This window comes from Lactuca sativa, chromosome 3 (assembly GCF_002870075.4).
Source record: "Lactuca sativa cultivar Salinas chromosome 3, Lsat_Salinas_v11, whole genome shotgun sequence".
NCBI classification, from domain to species: domain Eukaryota; kingdom Viridiplantae; phylum Streptophyta; class Magnoliopsida; order Asterales; family Asteraceae; genus Lactuca; species Lactuca sativa.
Genome location: NC_056625.2, coordinates 7,678,773 through 7,698,246, shown reverse-complemented (window position 1 = coordinate 7,698,246; position 19,474 = coordinate 7,678,773).

Below are 19,474 nucleotides of genomic sequence, written 5' to 3'. Positions count from 1 at the left end.
ATATTTCAAGACATAAGAATCGTCAAGTTCATTTGTAAGGAGTTACAATTAAATATTTTAAGACATAAAATCTGACCCGTCCTATTATTTTTAAGTCTTTCATTTTTTTTAGTTTCAGTTAAATAAGAAACTTCATGGTTTTCTGTACTACATTCACTACTAAATATCATAAATAAGAAATATCATTACATTGATGTGGATGGACTTCTAATTATAATTATTATTTTCTTTATTTAGAAATAATAATAACATATATTATGTGAACAAAGAAAACATAAGTATGATTCTTCCAAATCCATAGTCAAAAAATCGCATTCACTATAAATAACTTTAAGGTGTGTGTATATATATAAATAGAACTTTGAGGGAGCAAAATGTCATAACGTTTAAACAACAGGGTACGTATACAATTTTCTGACTTTTCAATATATCATAGTCACCTGCACTGTACACATCTCATTTTCCCAGATCCAATCGGAATCATAACATAAACACATACAGCTTCACTGTGTGTGTAAATTGTGGTACACCGTCAATGGTGGAGGCTCGGTCATGGACCATTCGCCGGAGCAGAAATCCTAGGTTAGAAACCTCCGTCGACATCCCCACCACGCCCACCGGTGAAGTCCCTTACGGCACCAGCAACAACATTTTCGCTGCCTTATCTATCACATCAGTCGTTTCTCCGACAATCTTAACGACTCTGATCATCGCGTCATGGTACTTATCCAACATCGGCGTCCTCCTCCTCAACAAATACCTTCTCAGCTTCTATGGTTTCAGATACCCGATCTTTCTCACAATGCTTCCCATCATCTCCTATACTTTTTATAGCTTGATCGCAATCCGGTGGTTTCAGATTGTTCCGTTTCAGCAGATTTTATCTCGAAAGCAGTTTTTTTAAAATATTCGCATTATCTGCAATTTTCTGCTTCTCAGTACGATGCTATAAAGCATAAAAAACCAAATGTCAAATGCTATAATCCATTTTAAAATGCTAAAACCATACCAATTGTAAGTTGCTATAATCAAATAATATTAGCATATGTGCGTTAAAATTGTGCCAAAAAGCCTATCAAATAAGCATATATGACAATTGGACGATCGATAAGGGTTTTATTTAGCTTCAGATCTCATTCTACAATCATTAAGGGTTTTTGTTAAACATGAGTATGTGGAAATTTCAATCTCATGTTTCATGTTATTTAGATATAACTTTGGATAGATAGGAGGGAAGCATGCGTGCGTAGATCTTACTGGGTTTCACAGCAGGGCATGTCGCTTTGAAAGCCACTGCATGCAAAGTGGTAAAGCACGATAATGCATGTATAGAAAATCCACACGTGTTTGTACCTTTTGCATTCGATACATTTGGTTTTCTCGCACCAGAGGCGGTGGAGCTCCTCAACAGAGTCCAACGGGTCATGCATTATAATGTCATATCTCCTAGATCCACAAATGTTGTTTTCAAAAGAATTGGTTTTGACATCCAGAAAGGGCTAGCGGCGCAGCTTGTTGCCCGTTTGCCTTCAATCGATATGTATTGAATTAATGCTAACCTTGCGGTGATGAAACAAAATCATAATCATCATCTATGTAGATAAAATTCAACTGTAAACCAAACAAACCACAAGAAATTATTCAACTCCTTTAAATTCCAAAACATATTCCAAATCCTTGAAAAAACAAAGAAAATGTGTTAACTACATAATGCCCTTTTATTTAGCTTCAGATAAATCTTGTACGTATTGACTTAGGGTTCAACATTCTGTTAACACTACACATGTAGGAAATAAAATGGGTAAAGATTCATGGATGAGTTAAAAGAAAATGAATTTTTGGTCATACTCATACCATATAAGAAGATCCCCAGTTGATGACATTTTCTCCTCGATCCATTTTAGAGCTAGTACTAGCATTAAGCTGAGTTGTTCATAGACTTCTCCTGTAAGTAAAGGTTCGGATTAGATTTGGGCTTTCATGATAAAAATGTTTATACCATGATCATGAAAACACTTACTTTCTTCAGCTGCTTCAAAATGGTCTGAGATTAATATTTGCACAAGCTCCTTTTTTGACATGACTGGGTCTGGGTGTGCTACAAAGATCTCCAAAAGACTGTCAAAGACTTTAGGCAACTGTGCAACCATCTGTTTAGTCCAGTTAGACTTTGAGATCCATTTGCACTTTATAACCTGAAAGGAGATGACATAAACAAACTATCTTTTCAGAACATCAAAGATTTAAAGAAAGAAAATGTCCCAAAGTAACAAAAACATGAGTTAAAAAAACATATTGTAAACAAGAAGATTACTAAGATCATCATCATAATCAAACATGGAGGCCCTTTAGAGAGAATGCATTTTATTCTTCATAAGACATTTTTTATAGTTGCCTCTAATTAAACTGAGGTTTATTTAATTGCATCCAAAAAGAAGGGAGATCAAATGGTATGATAAGGTATTATAATGATTTGTGTTTAGAGGTATGATCAGTCATAAAGATATGTGTTTGGAGGAAGAAATAAAACGTAACAAAAACATAAGTTATACAAACATACCCACGGAACAAGAGAATTAGGACGATCACCACGATTAGTGGAGAGAAAGGAGGCCTTTCCGACACGAAGCACTTCATTCTCCAAAGAATAATCAACAGTTAGTGATCTTCTGGGTTTTTTTTTTCTGCAGATGTGGTAAGAACAGTCTTGTGTGGTGCCGCTAGTGGTGTAGATCGTGCCAAATCAAAGCTCTTGATTCGAGTGGCATCCAGAACCAAGCCCAAATCATGATTTTCCATTGCGAATGAAGATGTCACACTTCATTCAAACATGGCCGTAATATTCAAACCTTATGAATCATGTTGTATACAAACCCGAAATATAGTCAAGTATCATCGTCAATTTATTCAAATATAGGACATAGTTTTCAATAGAGGACGGTAGCAGAAACGGGGAAACTATACGTACCTTTCTGGAAGGACTTTTGAGGTGTTTGGATTCGTAAGCGGAAACAGAAGGTTTCAAATCCAACTTCTTCGAGATCGGCGGCGACGAAGAAACTCCGGGTGAATCCATTTTGATGTTAGAGTCTATTTGTAACTTGGGCAAACAACTAGGGTTTCTTATGGCAAAAATGTTTATATGGAACCCTATCTTATATACTCTACTGTAGTCTATTAAGGTATTATATACTAGAGTAAATTACATGAATGGTCCCTATGGTTTGGTGTAATTTGCATGTTTGGTCCCTAACTTATTTTTTTAACTCGGAATGTCTCTATTATTTGTTTTTGTTACATGCTTGGTCCTTGTCTTACCTAAAAAGACCATTTTCCCTTGATTTTTTCATTTATTTAATCAAACACACTCCCAACCCCACCCCTCACCTTACCTTACCTAACCCACCATTTTCCCCTATTTAAATAATAGTATTTTTAGGTAAAATAGGGATCAAACGCGTAATAAAAACAAACAGTAGGGACCAAGCGTGTAACAAAAACAAATAGTAGGGACCTTCCGAGTTAAAAAAATAAGTTAGGAACCAAACACGTAAATTACCTAAAACCATAGGGACCATTTGTGTAATTTACTCTATATACTAATCCTTTCATTACTTTATTTTTTAACTAGGCGAATGCCTCCGTGTTGTGTAAAAATATTTATACAGTTGAAGTCTTTAAAAATATATGTTTTTCTTAAATATAGCAATAACGTTGTTGTTAAATTTAATATAATAATTCGTATACTAAATTGATATAATATATTGATTATTTTCAATTATATGATAATATATACATCTATTATAACGGCATAATCTCAATCGTTTGAATGACTTCTACTCGTGAGTTACATATGAATAAAATTAAATATAATATATGGTTTAATGTTATTTATAGTTGTTATTGTTAATTAAATTTTTAAAAATTATTTGTTTAATGTTTTAATTTTTGTCATTATAATTATTTAAAACATCAAACATTGTTTTTTGATTTTAAAGGTAACAATATAATAATTTATATAGAGTTATTTTAACTATTGTTATTGTAAGTTATTTTAAGCTACTTATTTGAAAACTTTTAACAATTATAAAAATATATTTAGGAAATATTTTAGTTAAATTGAGATTACAATTTAGTTGTTGCGTTTATCACTCCAATTTATCACTTTTAACTACTTACAAAATATTTTTTGATTTTTCAAGTGGAACTGAAATTTATATTTAAGTTGACATTGTAATTTATATTTAAATTAACAATTTAAGTATTTTGTCCAAACTGTTCAAAATTTGTAGCTTTAAACTGATAATGGTTTATATACAACAACATATTAACTCTAATAAATTAAGTATAATATGTTAAAAGTTAAAGACATAACTTTATAAGTAGAAATAAAAATATTATTTTAAAATTAAATTTAGTATATTTATGATTACACTTTAGGTTTGATATTTCTTTAACCTTATTAACCAACTTATAATCATTATTAAAAGACATTACAATTAATCAATTTTAACTATTTACAAAATATTCGTTGGGTTGTTTAAGTTAAACTAAACTTTATATTTAAGTTGACCCTGTAATGTTATATTCAAATTAATAATTTTAATATTTTATACAAATTGTTCCAGAATTATATCTTTAAAATGATAATGGTTTACATCTAACAATATATTAAAACTAATAAATTAAGTATAATATGTTAAAAGTTAAAAAACATAACATTATAAGTAAAAGTAAATATATTATTTTAATATTGAAATTCTGTTTATATATAATTACACTTTAGGTTTGATATTTATTTAACCTTATTAACTAACTTATAATTATTAGAAAGAAATTGAAAAGTCATGGGAGTTTCAAATGAATGTGATGAAAGGAAAAATACATGAAAGTTTGAAATGAATGTGGTGAAAAGCAAAATGTTTCCTTTATAATATAGTACTAGGCGAGTTTACGCGCATTGCGCAGAATTGGAAAAAAAATATTTTATATTAAAAATAACTAAATTATTATTATTAACAGTTAAATAATATTTTCATAACAAATATAAAAAATGATTTTTAATATTATCATTATGTTGAACTATATCATAAGAGATAAAGTTGGAACTTGAAGTTGTTGTGCATATACAAAGTTATATGGTTAAAATAGAAAAAAAATATATAAATTTTTTAAAAATAAATAAATCATTATCGTTATCTATTAAATAATAATTTCATATTAAATTAAAATGTTTATATTAAATATTATCATTATGTAGAACATACGATAACAAAGTCAACTTTTTATATATCTTAAATATTATCATAATTAAATATTATGTACAACATATGATAATCTAGACATCTTTTTATCTTAAATATTAAATTAAATTTTTTTTGTATCATAAATATTACTATAATTATGTAGAATATATGATAATAACGATGTCTTTTCTAAGGTTATAACTTAAAATTGTATTACATACAGGGTTGTAAAAGTTGGGTAACACAACCAAATACTTGGGATGTTACTTAAACTCAGCCTCCAGTGGAAGCGAGTTTGCCTAACTCCGCCAAAATACACTTGGATATTAATCAAACTCGATCCAAATCTAAAAATCCAGTCCAAAATAATTTTCGACATTCTAAAACTTAATTGGTCACTTGTCAACAAAGACAATCTCACCAAAGAAAAAGTTTGTTTATATTTAGTTTCATGATTCAAAAGGTCATTATAAAATTAATTCATGTATAAAATATAACCGAGTATATATTTCGTGCTTTTGAATTTTTTAAACAATTATAATCTTATATTTAGGTAGATTTTTTTATTTATATAACATTATGTAACTTATTTATAATATTATTAGAAACAATTTGAATAATCATGAGATTTTCAAATGTATGTGGTGAAAGGAAAATGTTTCATTTATCGGTCCAAATTGATCAAATTTGGACCGATTCAACTCAATATACCAAACTACATAACGTTTTTTTACTGAAACTCGGTTTGTATATATTCCTGTTTTTGAATCAAATTCAATTCTCAAATAATTATTAATTTTATGTTTAGGTAACTTATTTATAATATTATTATGAACAATTTGAAAAAATTATAGGAGTTTCAAGTGTATGTGGTGAAAGGAAAATGTTTTCTTTATCGCTCCAAATTGATTAAACTCATATCGATTCAACTCAATATACTTAACTACATAACGTTTTTTCTACTGAAACTCGGTTTGAACCTGAAAAAATCATGTTCAAAATCATTTTCAGAATTCTAAAACTTAACTGGGCAGTTTCCAATAAAGACAATATCACCAAAAAAAATACCCTCGACGTCCTATAAAGATAGGCGTAAGGAAATTCCCATGGTTTGATCCCTTTTAAACATTTCACAATCTTTTATATTTATAGAAGAGGAAATATTCTATTGTTTACTCTCACCATCGATGTGGGACGAAAACATTATAATAAAACACATTTTCTTGTTTATAAAACATTATTTCAGTTATTTAATAAAACACCATTTCTCTTGTGTACACTTTCTTTATTATTCATTAGTTGCATTTTTCTATAATCTCGTAAATTGCTATCCAAAAAAGTAAGTTTTTATTGAATAACTTTTTGATAAATTCTAAAATCATAAATATAGTTAGGTACTTAATATAGAAAGTTTGTTTATATGTATTTTCATGATTCAAAAGTTCACTATAAAATGAATTCATTTATAAAATATAATCGAGTATATATTTCGTGCTTTTGAATTAGAGCGATTTTTCAAAAAATTATAATTTTATGTTTAGGTTGATTTTTTTTTTTATATTTATATAACATTATGTAACTTATTTATAATATCATTGGAAATAATTTCAAAAATCATGGGAGTTTCAAATGTATGTTGTGAAAGGAAAATGCTTCATTTATTGGTCCAAATTAATCAAACTCGGAGCGATTCAACTCAATATACCAAACTACATAACTTTTTTCTAGTGAAACCCAGTTTTTATGTATTTCGTGCTTTTGAATCAAAGAGATTTTTCAAACAGTTATAATTTTTGGTTTAGGTAGATGTTTTTTTTTATATTTATATAACATTATGTAACTTATTTATAATATTATTAGAAATAATTTGAAAATTCATGGGAGTTTCAAATGTATGTGGTGAAAGGAAAAATGATTCATTTATCGGTCCAAATTAATCCTGCTTCGATTCAACTCAATATATCAAACTATATAACTTTTTTTCTACTGAAACATGGTTTGAACCTGAAAAAATTCGGTTCAAAACCATTTTCGAAATTCTAAAACTTAACTGGACACTTGCTAATATAAACAATCTCATCAAATAATACCCTCAAAATCCTACAAATGTAGGCATAAAGAAGTTTTCATGGTTTGGTCCCTTTGAAACATTTTACAACCTTTCCTATTTATAGAAAAAGAAACGGTCTATTGTTTACTCTCACTATCCATGTGGGATGAAGACATTGTAATAAAACATCTTTTCTTGTTTATAGAACATTATTTAACTTATTTATATTATTATTGCTAAGAAATTGAAAAGTCATGGGAGTTTCAAATAAATGTGGTGAAAGAAAAAATGTTTCCTTTATACGTATATACTAGACGAATTATGCGCGTTGTGCAGCGAAGATTAAAAATATATTGTTAAAATATTGAAAAATATATGTTTAAAATAGTTATGTTATTGACATTAACTTTGAGATAATATTTTTACACTAATATATATATATATATATATATATATATATATATATATATATATATATATATATATATATATATTATTTTGAACAATTATATTTATTGACATCAACCCATATTTGTCATTAATAGAACTAAATATAATTATCTATTTAGTAATATTTTTAACAATTATTATTATTGATTAATTATATTCTTACTTATGCGATCATTTTGTAATTTCAATAATGATGTTCATTTAAAATATAATTTATTACAGTTAAATGTAATTTATAATTTGATGTTATTATCATTTAAAATTGTTATTCATTAATTTTAAACCACTTATTATTAATAATAAGTTAAAGAAGACTTTTAAGAAACACTAAATATTGTTATTAAAATATGAAACATACACTAAATAATAAAGTGATAAGATAGACAATTTGCATTTCAAAAGAGACTTGTATGGATAATATGACATATCCATGTAATTTGATTTTATTATTTATAATTATTGCTTATTAATTTTAAAACCATTTGTTATTACTAATAAGTTAAAGAAACTTTTAAAAAATATTTATTATTATAATTAAAATGTTAAACATATATACTAAAATATAAAGTGATAAGATAGACAATTTGCATTTAAAAAAAGGCTTACATGGGTAATATGGATAATATGACATATCCATGATTTTTAATTAATTATTGTTTTGAAGCAACATGAACATACAAACATGTATACAATAGTTAATTAAATATTATATATATCACCTTCCCTAACATATGATCACTAACATGAATCTAATTTAATTTACATTAAAATTACAACCACAACATACAATGATATTCTAAAAAAGAATACGTAAATCAAGAAAATACAAAAACGAATTAGTCACAAACTTACAAATTAAAAACTTCAATGTATTAACATGGCTCGAAAAATTGTTCAAAGCCTCAAACCAACACAAAAAAACTTTAAATTGTTTTCTTGGTGAATTTTGTATGTGAATTGTATTTGTGTGTCTACTCAAAAAGATTGACCTTTTTATAGTAGAGTATTCATTAACTGTTTATTAAATATATTATATAAGTTACAAAACCTTTGAATTCTTAATCATTATTAAGAGACTTTTGAATAGTATTCATTAAAATAGGAGGTTTCAAATGCATGAGGTGTTTGCAAATTTTTATGAGGGTTTCAAATGCATGAGGTTCAAGAAAAAATGCTAGCTTTATAAGTATGTATGATATGATGTATGACTAGGCGAATGCCCGCGCGTTGCGCAGAAGCATCTATATAGCCGAAATCTTTACATATATATGTTTTTTTAATTATACAATAATGTTGTTGTTAAATTTGATATAATAATTTGTATACTAAGTTGATATAATAGATTGATTATTTTGAGTTATATGATAATATATACATCTATTATAACTGCATAATCTCAATCTTTTGAATGACATTTACCCACGGGTTACTTATGAATAAAATTAAATATAATATATGGTTTAATGTTAATTATAATTGTTGTTATTGTTAATTAATTTTTTTAATTTTATTTGCTTAACGTTTTAATTTCTATCATTGTAATTATTTAAAACATCAAACAATTTTTTTTTTTAATTTTAAAGGTAACATTATAATCATTTATATAGAATTATTTTTAACTATTATTATTGTAAGTCATTTTAAACTACTCATTTGAAAACTTTTAATGATTACAAAATATCTTTAGGAAATATTTTAGTTAAATTAATATTACAATTTAGTTTTTGCATTTAGCATTTCAATTTATCACTTTTAACTATTCACAAAATATTCATTGGGTTTTTTAAGTGGAGCTGAAATTTATATTGAAGTTAACCATATAATGTTATATTTAAATTAACAATTTAAATATTTTGTCTAAACTATTCAAAAGTTGTAGCTTTATACTAATAATGGTTTACATACAACATATTAACTCTAATAAATTAAGTATAATATGTTAAAAGTTAAAGACAAAACTTTATAAGTAGAAGTAAAAATATTATTTTACTATTGAAATTTAGTTTATTTATAATTACACTTTAGGTTTGATATTTATTTAACCGTATTAACCAACTTATAATCATTATTCGAAAGACACTATAATTTATTACTTTTAAATATTTACAAAATATTATTTAGGTTGTTTAAGTTGAACTAAAACTTATATTTAAGTTAATCGTTTAAGATTATATTTAAATTAACAATTTAAGTATTTTATACAAAATGTTCAAAAGTTTTAGCTTTAAAATGATAATGGTTTACATAAAACAACATATTAGACCTAATAAATTAGTATAATATGTTAAAAGTTAAAAACATAACTTTATAAGTAGAAGAAAATATATTATTTGAATATTGAAATTTAGTTTATATATGATTATACTTTAGATTTTATATTTATTTAACCTTATTAACCAACTTATAATCATTATTAGAAAGAAATTGAAAAGTCATGGGAGTTAAAGGAAAAATGTTTCCTTTATAAGTATACTAGACGAATTCTCGTGCGTTGCGCGACACAGGTTAAAAATATATTGTTAAAATATAGTTTTAAGACACCTTTTAGTTAATTCGATTCAATAATTTAGGTTCTTTTTTATTATTATATTTAATGTTTTCCTTTTAACTATGTTAAAAAATATATATTGAAATTTTTTTTATATACATTATTTGATATTTTACTTTAGGTTTTAAATTTTACACTAAAATTTTAAGCTTATTTGATATACTAATGTAGGTTATTTATTTAAGTATATATTAAAGTTAACAAATTAAGTATATCATATGGATAAATCACAAATTCTTCATTTATGATAATGTTTAGAACTAAAAGCATATTTAAGTTAATATATTAAGTATATTGTATGGAATTATAAAAAGTTGGGAGTTTCAAATGAATGTGGTGAAAGAAAAAATGTTTCCTTTATAATATAGTATGATATGATATGATGATTATAGTTTAATTTTTAAGTCATTGTGATATATACAATTATTTTGATAATTTTATAAATCGTTTAAAATTGTATAATTTATATATCAAACGTATGATAATCTATATATAATGGATAACAAAATGTATGAACAAAAATATGAACTACAACTTTTAGTAACATAAAAATACAAAAAACATCTATTATAACATTTGTATTAAAAAAGATATATGTACAAGGAATAGTAAAAAATATGAAAAATAAACACTACAACTTTAATAACATAAAAACACTAAAACATTTATTATAACATTTATATTACCTTTTCATATTTAAATCACAAATCTCTTCAAATACATTAATGATTTTAATGAGCAAAAGTTTACAACCTTATACAAGAAATGAAAATAAAAAGTTATTAGTGATTAATAATCATAAGTTAAAAGCTCTTGAGTTGTAACTAATAAATATACATAAATTAGAAAACTCTTGAGTTGTAGTGTGAGTTTCAAATGAATATGGTACTTGGAAATGTGAATTTATTATTATTATTATTATTATTATTATTATTATTATTATTATTATTATATTCGTCTTAATAATTGGTTTTGATGCATCATTTTAATCTATGTAATTATTAAACATAAAGATATTTAATTATAAATACATATGTGCATATATATGTTAAATAAATCACATATAATATATATTTTCGTAAATGTCATATGTAATTCTTGTCGTAGTAATATTGATAAATTACTTTCATAGGAAAACATATCATGATAAGTCATCATAATTACATATCAAATGTTAAAAATTATGTTATCTTTTAAATATTATCTTGTAAATATGTTGTGTAGGATAACCCAACAAAAAATAATAGAAAATAAACATAATCAAAATTAAAAAAAAAACTACAATCAAATAAATAGGAAGATTAGGTTGTTGAATGTATAAATAAAAATGTTACATAAATATACGTTTAAATCAAAAGAAAAAAATAACATTCGTCTACTTTGCTCAAACAAAAAAAACTATATCCGTTTTCTGAATCTTCTTTATTTATTTAACACCATTCAACCATAGAAAGTTGATGTCAATTCTTCACTAACCTGCAATCAAAATGTTTTTCTTGAAAAAGAAGAATGAGAAAGATCTTCCAAGCAAAACATTAATGTTTGGAGAGTTACATTCAAGATTGAGTAATACATATAAATCACATATAAAGATCAAATGAGAAATTGAATATAAAGAAAGAATAGAAAGGTTTCATTCGTTTTGGTTGAAAGAAAAAATCATATTACAATTATCATCGATGTAACATAGCACATTTCTTCAAATCATCATATTTGGATCGTGAATGCTTCAACTATATGAAAACTTTTAAATCATAATATCTTGAATCAAATGACAACTTTTTTAAGAAAAATGTACTAATATAACTACATATATAATGAAAGGTGAAAGGGTGTGCGGGTTTCAAATGCATGAGGTGTTGAACTTATAGAGCGTGTGATTTTCTTAGAATGTGATTATGTGTGATTAATTACTTTGAAGGTGAAAGGGTGTAGGGGTTTCAAATGCATAAGTTGTTGGAAATTTTTTATAGGGGTTTCAAATTAACGCATGAGATTCAAGAAAAAAAATGCTAACTTTATAAGTATGTACTAGGCGAATCCCTGCGCGTTGCGCAAGAATAGAATTATATAGTTAAAATAATAATTTTTACCAAATTATTATTTAATATTTCTACTTTGAAACAAAATGTTAGTAGTAAAGCAAACATATAGTTACCATATTAGTTTTATTAAACATTTTAGTTTAATTTTTAAGTCATTGTGATATATATAACTATTTGATAATTTTATAAATCATTTAAAATTGTATAAATTATATATCAAATGAATGATAATATAACGGGTAACAAAACGTATGAACAAAAATATGAACTGCAACTTTTAAAAACATAAAAATAAAAAAAACATTTATTATAACATTTGTATTAAAAAAGATATATATACAACGAATAATAAAAAATATGAAAAATAAACACTATAACTTTTAATAATATAAAAACACTAAAACATCTATCATAACATTTATATTAACTCTTCATATTAAAATCACAAATCTCTTCAAATACATTAATGTTTTTAATGAGCAAAACTTTACAACCTTATAAAAGAAATGAAAATAAAAAGTTATTAGTGATTACTAATTAATAATCATAAGTTAAAAACTCTTGAGTTGTAACTAATAAATATATACATAAATTAGAAAACTCTTGAGTTGTAGTGTGAGTTTCAAATGAATGCGGTACTTGGAAATGTGTATTTATTATTATTATTATTATTATTATTATTATTATTATTATTATTATTATTCATCTAAATAATTGGTTTTGATGCATCATTTTAATCCCTTCAATTATTAAACATAAGGATATTTAATTATAAATTTATAACCTACATAGGTGCATATACATGTTAAACAAATCACACATACACACACACACACACACACACATATATATATATATATATATTCGTAAATGTCATATGTATTTCTTGTCGTAGTAATATGGATAAATTACTTTAATATGAAGAACATATCATGATAAGTCTGTAAGAAACATTCTAATTGGATTAGGTAGATAATTTTTCAGTCATTCATTGAATGATAAATCACTACAAGTGACGGAGATACGCGATTTAAATAACGGAAAATCCAATATTTGAAAATTGAGTTCTCCTTCCAAACAGACTAGAAGACATAGTTGATTAGATCAAGAAACTTCAAAATTGATTGGCATAACCAACTATTTTGTCCATGTAACATTACATCATAATAGGCATCGCTCATATAGCTTAATTACATATCAAATGTTAAAAATTATCTTATCTTTTAAATATTGTCTTTTAAATATGTTGTGTAGGATAACCCAACAAAAAAATAATAGAAAATAAACATAATCAGAATAGAAAAACTACAATCAGATAAATAAGAGCATTGGGTGGTTGAATATATAAATAAAGATGTTACATAAACATACATTTAAATCAAAAGAAAAAACTAATATTCATCAACTTTGCTCAAACAAAAAAAAACATATATCTATTTTCTGAATCTTCTTTCTTCATTTAACACCATTCAACCATAGAAACTTGATGACAATTCTTCACTAACCTGCAATCAAAATATTTTCTTGAAAAAGAAGAATCAGAAAGATATTCCAAGCAAAACATTGATGTTTGGAGAGTCACATTCAAGATTAAGTAATACATACAAATCACATATAACGATTAAATGAGAAACTGAATATAAAAAAAGAATAGAAAATCTTAATTTTTTTTATTGAAAGATATTTCAAGCAAAACATTGATGTTATGACATCCTTCTTACATGTAAGATTTTATATAACACACAAAAGACACAACAGATTGACCTTTTTATAGTAAACTTTTCACTAAATACTAATTAAACATAATATAACTTATAAAACTTTTGAGTGTTAAATCATAATTAAGAAAACTTTTGAGTTGCATTAGTTAAAAATGGGGGTTTCAAATGAATATGATTTGAGGAAGTAAAAAAATGGAGGTTTCAAATGCATGAGATTCAAGAAAAAATGTTAGTTTTATAAGTATGTATGATGATATAGATGATTATAATATTATTATTAATTAATTACTTTATTACTATATAATTTTATTCAAATAAAATTCAATTACTCTATTAATATCTAAGAGCATTAGGTATGAGTCACGTTATAACCCCAAATTCATATGTTACCTCAACCATAACACCAAGGGGGAAATGGTGTTCCCCATATTATAACATGTTTAGAGGTAGAGAGAGAAAGAAAGAAAATGATTTGATTGGTTGATAAAGACACAACCAATTAAACTTCCTGTTGCATCATGTCTTCGTCACAACGAGATATGATAACACCCTCTTAACAAAAACGGGGTAGTGTTTATCTTGTTATGACTAGGTTATGAGATACCACATCATCAAAAATATCATTTCTTGTTGCCCATACCGTATACTCTAAGATTTTTTCAAACGTTTTTCGATAAAATGAATAAGATAGTATATTTTATTTCATAAAATAATATTATAAAAAATGTATTTGGAATAATTAAACAAGTGGATGAACATTTGTTTGGCAAAAAAAATTGATTAAGAAAACCATTTGGTTATTGAATGTGCCGTCCTATTCTTCATTAAAAATAAAAAAAATAAAAAAAAACCTTGTATATTTGTCAGCCCAATTCTCCGTTAAATAAAAAGACACTAGCAGTAACCTAACATTGTATTTTTCTCGGCTTGTATTACTCTCTCGTTTGTTATTTGACACTGTCGCCGCAATCGGACGACTGTCATCGTCGGATCACCACAGCCACCAAATCGTCATTGCATCGGACCACAACATCACTACTGCATGTGAAGGAGAGAAGGCGGAGAGCAGAAGTCGGCAACGACTGGCGGATAGTGGAAGCCGACAGAGGTGGCGTATGGCTGCCGAAATATAATTTCCGAGTTTTTTATTTGATTTTTTAAAATCTAAACTTAAGTTGAGAATGAGGAAGAACGTATAGATCTGGCTACAACTGACAGACGAAATAAGAATACAACGACTCTATCGGCGACACCTTTTTCCGGTTAGCAATTTTGCCGGCAACAATAGATTTTATAGAGGTTTATATGTTCCGAAAGATTTTTTCTTGATTAATCTGTTATAGACATTGAGAAAATGTAATAAAATAAAATTGAGTTTAGAATTTAGAAAAATGTTTTTGTGTATGTGACTTGTATCGTTGTTTATTTTTTGGATTTGGTTTAAAATCTGGAAAAATATAGAAAATAAAATTAAATTAAATCTAGTTTTTGAAAAAGTTGAAAAGTAATATAAACCTCTAATGAAAAGGCGTCAAATTATTTTCTCGAAAACAGCTATCTAATTAAAAAAAAATAAAGTCTAAAAGTAAATCAAAATATAGAATAGAGTATTTAGAGACCGTAGTGTAATAATAAAATATTTGGATACATGCCCTCTGATTTGACAGAGTATGTTGGTGTCTTGAGAGTTTGTACATTTAGATGTAAAGATTTAGAGTTTGTGATTAGTAGAATGGGTGTTGTTATGGACACTCCACTCTACTCTCTTCACTCTATTCTAATATGTTTTATGTTAGATATCATTACTCTCAACTAATCATTTTTAATAATTAAAGATTTTATTACATTGTTTTCCGAAAGAAATATACTTTTTATTTTTATTTTCTCTAATTCTCTTATATATATATATATATATATATATATATATATATATATATATATATATATATATATATATATATATATATATATATATATATATATATATATATATAAAGATTCATTAACTATCAAGTTGAAAGAATAGAAAATGTAACATTTTTATATTCTTTAATATTATTATAAAAATCCTTCATTTAACTTAATTAACTTAAGAGATAAATTTTAAAGAGTAAATATAATTGTATGAAAAAAAAATAAACGTATTAAAATGTTATTCTTTTAAATTGATAAACTTGTCGCTAAACTAAAATATGTAATTAATATCAAAACAATGATGCTACTAAACTCCAACCTCAAACTATAATAAATTTTATAATAATCAAAGTTTTATATGAAAAGAAACACTGGCTAAGCTAAAAGGAAAAACTAAAAAGAAAAAAGAAAAGCAAAATTATTTATGAAATTTATCTAATACTATTATTCCAAACAAAAACAGATACGATATATTTTTATATAAATTAACCAAACTAAACAAATCACATTTATAAAAAAATATATATTACACTTTATTAAAATAAAAAAATAGTTTCGTTATTCCAAATAAAAAATATCAAGCTGCAAAAAATCATTATTCAACCTAAATAAAACTAAATAGTAAAATACCTTTTCAAATTCAGTTGTAGAAAAAATAAATAAATAAAATAAAATAAATTGTCTGTGACAAATAAGTTTTTGGGAAAAGATGAAAAAAAAAAGGAATAACTTTAATAAAATGAAAAAGGCTCCGGAAATTGTGAAAAGTGGAGGCGCGAGGAGAAATTTGGCTGGTGGGCATTTTATTCGAGACTAATTTTATAGTTTTCATAATCTAAATTTAGAGTGGAGTGAGCATTTATTATAAAGAGTGTGGAGTGCAAAAATAAAAAGCCAATTTTATATACAGTCAACTTGAGGTTTGTGCACATTTCCAATGATTAAGTTTTTTTTTTTTTTGAAACGGCCAACATATTATTAAAGCATAAAAGCAAACAAACAACAACAACACAAGTAAGAAGCTAGAGACAAATTACAAGAAACAATTCAAAATAGGCGAGGAGTTCCAAACATGCCAATCAAGAGAATTACAATTAGACCTATGTTTGATCCAACTGAAAGTGATTAAACTAATATCATCAGCTGTAATCATAATCGTCCGCCTTTGGTTTCTGAAAACAATCGCATTCCTAGCCTTCCATAACATCCAGAGAGTGGTATATACTTGAGAAAAACACGGCTTCTTGATTTTTTTTGCTCCCCACAGTAGAATTAAGCATATCCAATAAGTCATCACATGAATTAGGAAGCCTCGTAAGAAGGGAAGACCACTTCACCAGCCATCTCCACAGAACCACAGCGAAAGAAGAACATGAGAAAAATGCATGATCAATGCTTTCATCAGTTTCTTTACAAAAAGGATATAAGGTAGACGAGACATTAATTCCACGCCTAACTAAGCTCAAGAAAGTAGGAATTTTGTTTTTAATCAGTCTCCAAAAAAACAGTTGATTTTTAGAGGGACCAATTTTACCCAATTGAAAGAATCCAAAGTCCCATTGTTGGACTAAATAGCCATCACATCTCTTAAAGCTTTCACCGAAAACACATCTCCACCGTCACCTCCCCAAATCCACATGTCATAGCCGTCATCAAACCTGAAAACAACAACATGATCTGATAATGCCTGAAACTGACTTGTTTCCCTCCCACCTCTAAGTTGCCTCGCCCAGTCCCATGAAAAAGACGAAATCTGCCCATTCATAATATTGACTCTCTCAACCACAAGACAATCTTTATTTTTCTCAATTGCATAAAGGTTAGGATGAACATCTTTTAAAGTTATATCACCACACCAACGATCCTTCCAAAAGAGTGTTTTGTCACCTTTTCCAACAACTCTTTTAAAAAAATTATCAAACTGAATACCTCTATTTTTAAAAATCACAATTGATTTGAGAAATACTCAACCAAACACCTTTAATAGACTTCTTGGCAATCAATATACCATCTATAAGCTTAATATTATGAATAGCTTTTATACGAGAAAACCAGAAAGAATCATACCCATTTTTCAATCTCCACCACCACTTGGCGAGAAGTGCCAAGTTAGCCGAATCAAGACCTCCCATCTCCTTTGGTTTAATAACCAACTCCCATGCCACCCAATTGATCTTCCTCTTGTCTTCATCACCTCCCCATAGAAATCGGGTCATAATGCCATCTAACACATTTATAACTTTATCTGGGCGCTCTAAAAAGAGAGAAAAAAAAATACAAAGGGAGGCTGTTAAGGACTGAATGTAGCACCTAGTTCCTGGTACGTAAAATTTATCTTAGTATTTTTCATTTTTAGCCTTGGACTCGGCGTGTTGTAGGTCCGACTCGCCGAGTAGAAACAGGATCCGGAGCATGTTTAAGTTGGCGACTCGGCGAGTCCATATTCCGGACTCGGCGAGTCCCCGCTGTCTGGTGAAACTCTAATTCCAAGGGTTTGCCCCCTATTTAAGCTAGCTTGTGCGGCCCAAGCTCGCTCCCTTTCACCCTCAGAGCGCCCTACATCAAACCCTAACTCGTTTCTTGTGAGATTGAAGTGTTTAGAGTGATTTCTTGAAGATTTTGGGAGAAGAAGGAGAGTGGATTAAGAAGAGAAGAAGGAGACCAGATATCTTGGTGCTATTTCAGAGTTCTCTGAGGTATATCTTTGCTCCTTTCTGTTTGTATGCTTAAAACCCCATTAGAGCACCTTTTGAGCTCTTCTTGAACCTTTTTCCAAGCTTGTGCATGAAGTAGAATTCGCAATAGGTTGATTATCCGCTAGATCTAGTCATGTTTGAGCTCCAGAAGCTCAGATCTATCATCTTTATGGGAGTAAATTGCTTGAATGTCCTAGATCTACCTTCTTAACCCTTATTTCACCTTTAATCCCCATTCTATGCATTTCTACACGTAAAGTTGGAAACTTTACGTGAAAATCCTGCCCTAAGAACCCAGATCTGTAAATGGCACGAACTGGATTCGATCAAGATCGAGTGTATAGTATTTGCATGTGGCAGACTCGGCGAGTCGCTCATCGGACTCGGCGAGTCGAGCCACGAGTCCCCGAGTTCCCCCCCCCCCCCCTTTTTGTTCATGCCGAGTAGAGTAGTGAGTCCTGGGTGGACTCGGTGAGTTGGAAGCCGAACTCATCCATGAAAGAACTCGGCGAGTTCAGGCAACCCTCTTAGATCAAGAACAGACTCGACGAGTTGTTCATACAACTCGGCGAGTCACAGCATAAAGTGTTATTCGGATGAAGATGAACTCGACGAGTTGTTCACACAACTCGGCGAGTAGGATGAAGGACTTGGACATCAGTTTAGAAGGCGAACTCGTCGAGTCAATGCCTAGCTTGATGAGTAAAGACGGGATTAAGGACAATCGAATGGACGGGACTCGACGAGTTGGCGAGCCAACTCGGCGAGTCGGGTCAACTGGAAGTTGACTCTCACTTTGACTTT